Raw genomic sequence first — 12,224 nt, 5'->3', positions numbered from 1 at the left:
TGTGTCCTTACTTAGAGTGACTAATTCCCCACTCGACTGCCAGAGGTGAGGGGTCAGAGGGAGAGGTCAGAGCGGGTCACAGATCAGTGGAAAGAATACAAATCAAAAAGAAACCCTTGGCCTTTCAGCTTGGTTTTTATTAGCAGTTGGATCTATCTTTTTTTAGCTCCAGCCTTGCTTACCCTTTGGAGCAAACTACTTTCCTCTGAGCACCTGCAGAAGAGCAGTTCAGAAGATGACAGCCACACTCACAAGGTTTATGCTTGACATCTCTCTGTGGTGACCCTGTGACAACAGGATTTTACTGCTTCGTCTCCCTGGAGCTGCTCCCACTCCGGTTGACTTCAGTGACAAAGCTCTTAGCCTTTTTAAGCCACGCAAGACTGGCAGTAAATTGCAACATGTAGCTCAAAGCTCTCCTCTGTGGTGTGCTGGGTGGCACATCAGCCCTTGTGTGGTCTGCTCAGCACCATGCACTCATCTTACATGAGTTACCAATGCCCCCTTCAGCGCACTGTGGTTATAGTGTTACTTGAGACCGTTCCCGTTCACCATTGCTGCTGTCCCAGGGGTGCTTGTTACTGCTTCAGGGACTAGGTGTGGAAAATACGGGGAAAAGGACTTACTTCCTCACTCTGTCTCTCAACCTTGGTGTGTATATGTGTATTTACATTTCTCTTTCTTTCAGTTATGATAGCAAATGAACTTGAAATACTGTTTCAAAATAGTTGTGTTGTTTTTTGTTTTGTTTTTGTGGTTTTTTTGTTTGGTTGTTTTTTTTTGTTTTGTTTTGTTTTAATGTTCGAAAGGTCGTTCTCTCTCTAAAGCAGAATACTTTCAATCTTGGGTACTTCTGTGCTGTCCCTGCAGCCCTAATTGTGGCTGTCTTGAAAGCAATAGTTCAATTTTGCAGCAGATTTAGAGTCTTTAAAATTAGGTCTGATTCCAAAATAGAGAATCAAAAGGAGACTTCTGGCTATTTCTTGATAGAGAGTGCTTCTGTGTCCACCTGACCAGTAGCTCAGTGAGACTGGCATGTCCTGATGGCATGAGAATGCCAGGTGATGCAGTTTGACCCTGATCCCACTCCTCCGTGTGGGGGCAGCTCTCTTGTCACGGCTCTCATGGCACACTCTGGCTGGAAGTTGCAGGAAGGCAATGTGCTGACTCGCTTTGCTTTTCTTGGTAGTGGTTGTTTCTGAGGAGATGGTAGCTCTTTCTCCCCTTCCCTCCTTTCAGGTGTATTTGATTTAGTGGGTTTCATAGGTGCTGTTTGGGGTTTTTCCAGTCCCTTGGGCAAAGATGTCTGGCCCCGGGGGACAAAATTGCTGCACATTCGGAGATACTGATGGGGACCAGGAATTGCAGGTTTTGGCTTAGTAGGGAACGTGTTCTAGCTGTGGAGAAGATAATTGCTTGTAAAAAACATATGGCATGTCTCTGTGTGAGCAAGACAGTTGTTGACAAACTCAGCCTTGCCGACAAAATGGCTATGGAGCATAGTACTGTACAAGGTTTTCTTTATCCTGTTATACGTTTCCCTGTAGCTATTATTAGGAGTTATCATCTTTAATATCCCTCTTGTCTCACATCTGGTGAGAAATAGTAAGGTCAATAGTCCTACAAGGCATCAATGCCCCAGCAAGCTCACTCTTTTTTTGTCTTGACAACGGCCAATAAATCTCAGAAGGCTTCCTTAAAATACAGGAGAGAGGAATCTGTTTATAGTCTGTATGTTGTTACTTAGAATACTCATAGAATCATAAAATAGTTTGTGTTGGACGGGACATTCAAAGGTTATCTAGTCCAACCCCCTGCAATGAGTAGGGACACCTTCCACTAGATCTGGTTGCTCAGAGTCCTGTCCAACCTGACCTTGAATATTTCCAGGGATGGGGCATCTACCACCTCTCTGGGCAACCTGTTCCAGTGTTTCGCCACTATTACCTGCTTTCGTTGTGAGAATAATCACATCTAGTTGAGCTGGAAAAATACCCAGACTGTCTCGGGAAAGGTGGCTTTGTGCCCAGAAATGTGGTGGTTTCCATGGTGATAGATTAAGATGGGCTGTCTGGGGCCAAATCAGGTCCCAGCAAACTCTGAAGGTATCTGGAGTGTTCGTGCCCACTACAGTCTGTAAGCACCATACCATGGCTTCTAAGTGCCTTTGCTCAGCTGTGAAATAGAAGCTGACTCTGCAGCTTTACATTCAAAAGATGCTGCAGCACTGGCTGACTTGGTCAATATTACTGAAGAAAACCCTAGTGGTGAATTTAGTGGTGAGGGCTGTCCTTTCATAGGGAGAACAGGGTACAGCTAGTCCTTGAGTCATGGCATCTCATCTCTGTCCTCTCTTTACAGACTGGTCATGACTCTCAGCATGGGGATGTGGGGAAAGGAGTTTTGGGATTATTTGGTCCCATATGCTTTGATACAGGGATTGGAAATTTATTCCTCTTACTGTGTGTAGGTTTTTGCATGAGAGTAAGTGGGAACTTGAGATAGAGGCAACAGGTTGGGAATGCCAGTCTTTTCTCATTAGATGTGTCTCTGCTTTGGACATCTGCAAATCAAAGTACCTTCAATAATGGGCAGCTAGCAACGAATCATGTGTGTGTTTTCTTGAGGGGCAGTACCAGTAGGAATTGCTTATTAGGAGGTATTTTATCATGCCTGATGGAATCTATCTTCTTTTCTGATTGTAGGTTGTTGAGATGAGTGATTCTCTGCATAGGAAGAAAACTATTTTTTGAGAAGCAATCTGGTTCTAGTTTGACTACTTGTTCAGTAATTAAGTGGATATTTATTTTCTGTACATCTTCACACAGAAGGTAACAAGAATGCTGCAGTCTCTGGCACAAGTCTTTCTTACTCATGACTTTAATGAAAGTACACGTTTTACAATTCTTTCCTAGACAGGCTGCTTTGGTTGTTGTCCAGAAAGTAACTCCAAACTATGTATGAGCAGCTTGGGCTATTTTTGAACAACATCTTTTTTATATTAATAATTTATATGTGCCTAAAAATTTCCCTGTCATTCTTTCCCTCAGAATTGGATTTCTTTTATTAGCTCCCTGTTGAGCAGATTATGTTTTGATTTGGGGAGAGATTATAGTTTTTCCTTGATGAGAGTTGAGACAAGAATTATTGGGAACATCACTGCATTTCTTACCAGCAGTTGGATGCGTTTGGCTGAGCTGATGCTGGATGACATTTTCACTCCAGTGTAAGACAGCACATGTGGTTGAGTACTGGTGTCCTGCTGTGTGGTAGGACATACCCTAAAAACTGACACCTCAGTAATAAGATTGCCTTGTTCATTTTTATGTTTTCAGCATGGCCAGTTGTAAATACTGCAGGGAGAGAGCAAGTACTGAGCAATCTTTTCTAAACACACCTTTCTAACTCCCAGCCATTAGCAGGTAAGGAAATTCAGAAGTCACAGGTAGACTATAATGTTGCATTGTCACCAGTGGTGAAACTATCTCTATTCCCTTTCTCAATCCTTTTCCACTCCTTATCTGAACAAATTCTTATAACAAGAAGATATAAATTTATTTAAACACCCCATGAAATAACTACTTCTATCTAATGCTGTCCATTCTGATGATTCTTTATGGGGTGAAACAACAATTAATTGTTCCTTGAGTACCCCTAGCTTGTAAGGTTTGTTGATAGTCACGTTGATTTATCTTTAGTGACTTCAACCATAAGCTATTTTTTAGGCTTTTGGTTAAGCTGTTTTCATAGACTTGTTGATGGTTCCAGTTCAGCGGTTTCAGTCTTTGGCTGCAAACTCTCTCCTCAGTAGAGCAGTGTGTAAGGCTCCAGCTCTAAAGATCTTAACTGGAAGGATCTTCACATGCCTGTTGCTATCAATGTATCTCCACACCTGTGTTTTCCATTTGCTTTCCTTTTTGTGAGGAAGCAGGAGGTTGTCTCATTTCTCTTAAGAGCCAAGCACCCCTGCCAGATGTCATCATTCGTGATGGCTGTGGCACACAGCTGTAATGGTGATGGAATCTCTCTGATTGACACCAGTGTGTCTCATAGGACAGGCAGTCCACCTGAAGACCCCAGGAGGTAATGTGAAATAGGAGCACGAGACATTTCATTTCTGTAAGACACTGTAATGGCACTTCAAACTCCAGATTTTTATTTCATTTCCAACCAGATCATTTTGGTTCTGGGATAAAATAGTTTCATTTGCAATAATCATATGGAAAACTCAACTTGTTTCCTTGAAAATTCTGATTAAATTATTTTTCCATTTTTCTAGTTTCATTCAGATTTTCATGTGACAGTAAATCTCTGATGTTGCTAAGTTGAATCTCTAAGCGGGTGTTTCTACTTTCCCAAAGCAATTTCTTGTATGTTGAATCGAACTTTGAGGCAACTTCAGGTCTATTAGTTTTCCTCGCTCCCTTGCCCCCACTGTCTCCTTGTCTGTCACAGCTGAAAGAAAAATACAGGCTAACAATTTCCAAAGCAGCCAAGTCTCCTGAGCCTAAGCTTTATTTAAGACCAGCATGATTAGTGCCAGCGTTAAGCACAGCTAAAGCAGGCAGTTGCCTAGGGCAGCAGATGACTGGTGGCAGCAAAACAGCCACTGTTCCTCTGCCTACTTTTCTGTGTCAGAGCCATGGAGAACGAGCTGCCTGCTATGGCCAAGCATGTGGGCCAAGGCGTGAGAGCCAGTAGCTATGCCTGGGTGTGCATTGTCTCCCTGGGAGCAGTAATTGCTGCCTGTCCTCCTCCCACTCCCCTGACATCATCTGGTAGTCCTGAGGATGGCAGCTCTCCCAGCTCCTGTTCTGCCCTCTGCTTGCCATCCCCAGGCGGTGAGTGCCCATCCTTGTTGATTCTCCATGAGGTGGCAAAACTGAACTTCATTTACACTAGCAATGGGCTTTTAACTGGCTCTGCAAGAGGTTCAGGCATGTAAGGTCTGCCTTATTTTTACAAATGAGACTTAGGTTCTTCAGTCAGTCATATATGGAGGTGCAGCTCCAGTTCCCAACAGGGAACGCTGCTTTGTGGGGGGGGGGTGGGCCATACGTTGTGTGCGTGCTGACATCGCGAGCGTGGACACAGCGCCTGCAAGGCACTAATCTGGGCAGTAAGAGGATTACACCCTGGGTGTCATTTGGGTGGCAGGCATTGTGCAGTGCTTTGGGCCTCAGCAAAGGACAACAGCAAGTCAAATGGAAATGCTGTGGCTGTGAACACAGCATAGGGCAGAGCTGTATCTTTGCTTCAGTCCTTCGCACTTCCCCCCATGGCTCTTTCCTTTTCGTTTTTTTTTCAGGGCAGGGAGATCTTCACTTCATTTGCTGAGGCACCTCCTCATCCCCTGCCTGCAGCACTGGAGAGAGATTAGCACAGATGAGAAAACACAGGAGAAACCTGCTGGAGCCAATATGGGAAAGTCTGTGACAGGAGGAGTGAGAAGCAAGGTGTCTAAGCATGGCCAAGTTGTCTCTAGGGGACACAGACACAGGATGATTTCAGGTCCTGGCGCCACTGATCCAGTGGGGAATTGCAACCACTTTAATTAGGAGCCAGCTTGAGCATTTCCCAGAGCAGCGGGAGAGGGGGAGACAAGAAGCCCCTGGAGAGGAGGGGGAAGCTGGAAACAAGGAGCAAAGAACACAAACTGGAATAGATTTTCTAAAGGAGGTATCCCCGTTACATCAGTGGATACCCCACGCCAGGAAATCTAGAAGGGCATTGAGAAAAACAGGAGTGGTTGTGATTAATGCAAAGAAAAACTGGTGGGGAAAGATTTTCTTGTTCCAAATATCAAGAGTTCCCAAGTCTGTGGATCATCGCATGCTAAAAGCATGGTTGCCTTTAGGCTGTGGAGTGTGTTGTGGGCTACTTACCCATTACCTCATTCTGCATCTTCATTTGCAGTGCAGGGCCTGAGAAATTGCTCGAGGGCCAACCTGAGCCAGTATCAGGACGAGGTGAAAAACAGGGCTGCGGGGCTGGGGAGCCGGCATGTTATCAGAGCCTGCAATGAGAGGCCGGTGGTGGGGACTAGGACCACAGTTTCTGAGGACAGAACTGGTTCTATGCTTGTAGGATAGGTGTGGGGAGGAGAAATTGGATCATGCTGGGTGACCAGGCAAAGAGGGTTCTGTGGCAGAATCGGCAGGATATGATTAGCCTTCTCCCTGCAGCCAAATCTTGTCTTTCTATCGCAGGAAATAACTTGCACAGAAATGACTATTCCCTGGGCCCTGGCCAATACATCAAGGGTTAATGCATTGCATAGTGGTGATAAATTTTACTGTATGATGGAGGGATGGGCTGGAAATATTTGCTGAGGAGAAGGTGCTGTCAGCGTTGTGCCTTTTATCTGTCTGTTCCTTCCTTCCCTCTAATGAAATGCCCATTGGTACTGGTGGTCTTGTCACCAGGTGAGAAAGCGATTGTCACCTCCCCACTGCCACTTCTCCCATCACTGCGGGTCCCATTCTGGCACGTGAAAATCATTGTCATCTTCTTTTCAAATAGACAAACCTTTCCTGGATAGATTTTCTTGCCCTCTGAGCCAGCAAAGATTACCTCGAGAGAGCAGCTGAGTGGACCTCTACAGCCTTGTTTTCTGGGAACTGCACCTGCACTCTTCTAGTGACTCTTGAGGGGCTTGTGTTTATGGGCAGTGGCCATGTCCTTCCCTTACGTGCTGTAGCCTGTATGAAAGGATCCAAATACTCCCTGCTCTCTAGTGACTGACTTTTGTTCTCTCTCACCATTGTCTTTTGCCTGCTTTTTCTGCCAGATAGCTTTTGATCCCACTGGCTGTTTTTGTGAGGAGTACAGGTCTCAAAGACAAGGTTTGTACGCTGACCAGGAAGATGAGAAAGACCATCTTAATATCTCAACAAGGAAAGGATGGGGATGCGAGCTCAACCTTTATTAGGATTCAGAAACTCCACACTAGATAGAGCCCTCGAAGGTATCTCAGATGCAGAAAAAGCTTCTCAGTTTCCATTCAGTTACAAGATTTCGGATGGATAACTGTGCTTTGATATGGAGCTACTTGCTTTATTCCAAAGTAACAGTTATTTTACACTGAAGGTACATGGCTGTTCTGTGTTTACTGACAAAAAGCTACACATTAATTTGTCTTGTGTCTTTCGTTTTCCTTTTTTTTTGACTTTTTCTTTCAGGATTTCTTCAACGTTTTGAACCTCTTAGCATAACTGGGCACCTACTTCCACAACTGGGAGGGTGAGATCACAGAAATTTTTCATGGTCTCTCAGAGGAATTCTCAGGTTGCTAGTAGGAGTCTATGAGCAAAGGAGAAGGCTTGATGCCAGTACCGTCCCCTCCTGCATATGCAGCTCTAACCTTCACATTTTTCACAATCATGGGGGAAGGTGTTTGATTCTGTTTCCCACCTCCTCAGAGAAGACATGGACTGGAAGAAAGGCTGGCTCTGGTCTTCAGGCTGCCAGCTGGACCTCTCTGGTATCATGTTTACATCTGGACAAAGTACAAATCCTGTACGTTTTCTTCTGATGGTTTATTTCTGAGTGTGAAAACAAATAGGAAGAACAACTCCTAAGTCTGGAGCTGCACAGGTCTCCCTAGTTCACATGGGATCTGAAATAAAAAAATCTTTACTCCTTCATATCACTGCTTGCATCAAAGGTGAGAAGTTTCCTATGAATGTAAAGGCATGATATGCAAGAGAGTTGCTTCATCTTGTTTCAGTTAATAACATGCATATACTACACTTATGAAAACATAGCCTTTTATTGATTTAATCTTCTGGCAGATCACTATTTATGTTGTGGCTAAAACCGTCTGCCAGAAAGAACTGTTCTTTATCTCTATCCTGAATCTGGCTTCAGTAGGAACATAACATCTTCCTTAGGCCAGTAAAGAGCAGCATCATTTAATCATTTTCTTTCCAGTAACTCAGGTCTTTTCCCCTCTCTGAACCTTTGTCTTATAGTAGCTGAACCATGGGTCATTATTTTTCTTTCAGCCTTTTCTAGGTATAACACTGGCTCTATACCCTTTGACAACACCTTCTTTTCCTCTTCTTTCTCTCTTTTGTTATTCCATAACCAACTTTCTGGTCTAGACATAAAATCCTTGGAGACAGGTATTGTGGTTTATTTACTCTAAAATTTTTTTTTCTTCCAGCTTTTTTGATAAATCCCATACAAGTAAATAAAAAATTATTCTGTAAAATGGTGGTTTAAAAATACTGTAGTTAGAGTTTTCTGCAGGGTCAACAGCAGCAGAAACCGGTAAGATAGTACACTTAAAACAGGTTACCGTAAGACTATCCTTGAATGATTGTTCCATGGCCTTTTGAAGGACTTGAACAAAACTTGCTGCTAGTCCATCTGACACTAGGTGACAAGTAGGCAGTGCATTGCTGAATTTCTTTGAAGAATGGTTGGAAGTTTCTCAGAAGGTAATGGACAGTTGCCAGCAGAGGCAACATTTTAAACCTCATCCTTACTGAAGTTCAAGGCATAATTCCCATTAGCTAAAATTTTACCCAGGGTATACAGGCAGCCATAGGCAAAAAAAACATACTCCCTACAACATCACTTGATATCATAGAAGGGTTGTTTGTGTTGTTTTTTTTTTTTTTTATAAGGCCTTTACAGTCAAATGATAATGTTTTACATTTACAGGATTAAGTAATTTCTTCACTCACAAACTTACGGTTTTAGGGACAGAAGGGACTAACACACTATCATCTAATCTGACACATGCCAGAGACATTTATCCAGCTGTTTCAGTAATGAGTCCCATAACTCAAGTGCACTTAAAATATCGTCTCATCCAGTCAAGCATCTGATCTTGATTAGAGGATTTAAAAAATGTGCCAAAGCCAGCATATTGTACTTCATTCTTATATTTGTTAAAAAAACAGGTCTCATTTCTTGTTTGAATTTGTTTGTGTCTAGCTTAACATTATGAGTTGTTGATCTGTTTTTCTCTGCCATACTAAAGACCCGGTAAGCACTGGGCACTTCTCTTAAGGTATTTACAAATGCTAAGTTAGACACCGATTGGTCTCCTCTTTGATATGGTGAAGAAACTGAGCTATTGATACGTTAATCTCCCCACCTTTGAGATGTGTGAGCGCCTCATGTCATGTTCTCTTCTTAGTCCAGTTTTCATCCCACAGCCGTGTACAGAAACAGCCAGAAAGCACAGAGTCCCTATGCTTTACCAATGCCATCTTTGGTGTCTGTGCCTTGCCCAACTGCAACTGGGTCTCTCATCCTACCCACAAGATGTGCTCTCCAGAGTTGTTTAATTTTGGTTGTATTCACAACTTTTTGGGGGGAATTCTTTCATATAACTGAGCCCAGCAATCTCTGTATGTTCACATCTCCTTATGTGAACGATCTGCAACTTTTTATGAGAGAAGGATTCTACATAGCAGACGGTTCTGGAAAGCTCTTTCACCCAGCTATAAATTTGAAGAGATTTTTATCTTTCTCTGGAAAAAAAAAAGCACTTTGAAAACAGCTGTTGTCTCCATTTGAAAGAAAAGAGCATAGATAAATCATCTATGAAACTGTAAGCATGGAAAGTTGCAATAACATTTCCAGACATTAAGAAACAAATCAGACATTTGGACTGTGCTTGGTGTGAAGTTCTGTGAGGGATGAGGAGGCTGTTATTTCGTTCAGACCTACTAATCAGTCCAAAAATATTGCCATCAGCTTATCCAGTGTAAGAGGACATTCCCCGAAGTGGCCGTCCTCTGTATTGCAAATGAAGACTACTTGAAGCTGATCTTGGATTCTGCTCCATTTACAGGACCTTTACATACCTTAATCTGTCCAAATCTCTGAAACGCCCTCTGAGGCACCTCCTTTTTGCAAGTCCTATTGCACAATCTCCTTCTTCACTCTATGAGTCGCCTCACAGGAATTCTTGAACAAGTTTGGCTTAATTTTTACTAATAAGTGGTGCTCTTTGTGATCCCCCTGTGGAGCTGTGAAGCTCAGGGTAAGTACCTGCTAGAGAAATACAGGCAACCCTGGAGCAAAGGACATTGGGAAGAGGGCCAAGCAACTCATTTGTTATTATGGGGCTGCAGGAAAAGCCCTCTTTCCTTTACCCATCCCAATTTTCTTTTTCATTAGCCTCCTGACGCTATCTCTGAATAACTTCTAAAGTAAACAGCCCATAAATATTGCACGAGTCTCCAATACTAAAAGCTGATAAAGTTTATAGCACTTATAAAATAAATAGAAGGAAATGCTTTTCAGTTTCCTATTTATAGGTCTCAAGAGGGATCTCAGGTATGATTTATCACTTCAATTTTAACTGTATTAGTCTCCCCCTATCACATACTCACAGCTCTTTTCCTTGGTCATTCTTTTTTTCTCACACACAGCTGCTTCCTCTTTTCCCTGTAGACCTGCTCACACCCACACAGCCATTTGCCCTCCACATCCTTTGCTAACAGGCAGGAGACTGTGTGGTCTTTTACAGTGTTGAGTGCCATCCATTTTCACCAGAGTCAGCAGGCGTTGAGAGTTCTCAGCATTTAGCAAGGGGCTCTCAAACCACACGTAATCCAAAGGAAAAAACTACTTGTTTCAAGTAAACGTGGCACGAGGCCAAAGAAGGATTAAAAAAGAGGGAGGCAACATTTTGGACGTGGGTGGATCATTAAAGCACAGAGAGTATAGTTAAGATAGGGTATGTTTCTTTTTAGGGCATTCCTATATGCTTTCCAAGTGTTTTATGTCTCTAAATATGCGGTATTCATCCTCAATTGCTACGGCATTGCACTGGAGCAGATAAATGGACTGTGGCTAATACTACCCTTTTTCTTGGAGCAAATGAACGTATTTTCTTCTATTTTATAAAAGCGGAGGCACACTTAGGGCCACATATTATGTGTCTAAATTAGCATTTTATTTTGGCGAAAAGGTGCACTTCTGAAGTAAATCTCCTGGTAGTCCTCATTCAGTTTACTTTCCCATTTAAATGGAAACACTTTTTTTCAGAAATACACCTGCTAACGAGCATTCAGCCCATGGAGCCAAACTACAGCTAGACCAACTCAAACCCCCTAGAATGTGTAAATGCGGACATCAGATCCTCAGTGTCAGCTGTTTTGCTTTAGAGCTCCATTCTTGTTACACTGCAGCATTTGCTAATGTGGCAAGCCACAGCACCACCACAGCTTTTGACACTACTGCATCCTAACTGCATTTTTCTGTCCTGGTTCTGTATTAAAAACCAAACAAACAAAAATGCCTTTCATGACTGTGACTGAAATAAATATATTTATGTTTGAAATTCCCATAGACTGTTCTTCCAAGGTTTTCCTCCCCAGGAGCTTCGATTGATACTAGAACATGAAGAACAGTGAAAAAGAGTCCGCCAAAAATAGCAGTCCACAGAGCTGGAGTCTAATTTGCTCCAAGGAAATACGGGAGTTAAAACTGCTGTTTCTGATACTGCTTATGTACTTCCTCCTCAATACAGGAGGGAAACTGTGGTTTATATGACATGAACCAGCTTGCTAGAAGGACCCATGTTGGATGGGGTAGGTAAGGAGGAATGGATAATGGAAGAAAGCTTCAACAGAGGAGGAAAAGGACATGACAGTTGCAAACGTTTGGGTTTGGGGAAAGTGGAATTCTTCAAAAGACAGAAAAAAGTGGTGAGAGGTGAAGGGGTCTCTGCAGACTCACAGAATTTCTCTTCCTATGTGTCAAGAAGTGGCATTTCTCTTTAGAATTTGTAAGACTCTTCTCACAACTTCTTCATACATCCTCTGATATGAGTCTCTGCACATGAAAGGCAACTGAGATAACTTTACTCTCAGTGAATCATGCTCAATTGTTTTGGCTTCAGTGCTGAGGCTCTGCCTCACCGATCCTCCCTGTTACGAAATATTGCCTTGTCAACACGGCCATTCTCCAGGGCCTGTCCCCTTCCTTCTTCAGTCCCCATTGCTCTGGCTAGTACTATACTGTTCTTGATGCATGAGCTTTGCCATCAACTACATCTGATCAAACCATCTCCCTTTTGTTATTCAGCCTATTAGGCAGCATGAATAAGCCTTTCATCATTTACTGCTTTGTACGCCACTAACCATGCCGTTGTCTCCTATTGACAGCAACTAAAGCTGCACTTTCCTATCTGCTCAGGCCAAAGGCAACCACTCAATTAACATCAACTCAATTCCTTTCCAGTTCAAAGCTTACTC

Source organism: Tauraco erythrolophus, chromosome 1 (genome assembly GCF_009769465.1).
Source record: "Tauraco erythrolophus isolate bTauEry1 chromosome 1, bTauEry1.pri, whole genome shotgun sequence".
Classification (NCBI taxonomy): domain Eukaryota; kingdom Metazoa; phylum Chordata; class Aves; order Musophagiformes; family Musophagidae; genus Tauraco; species Tauraco erythrolophus.
The sequence above is the reverse complement of the archived record's forward strand: the minus strand, read 5'-3'. Positions refer to the sequence as shown.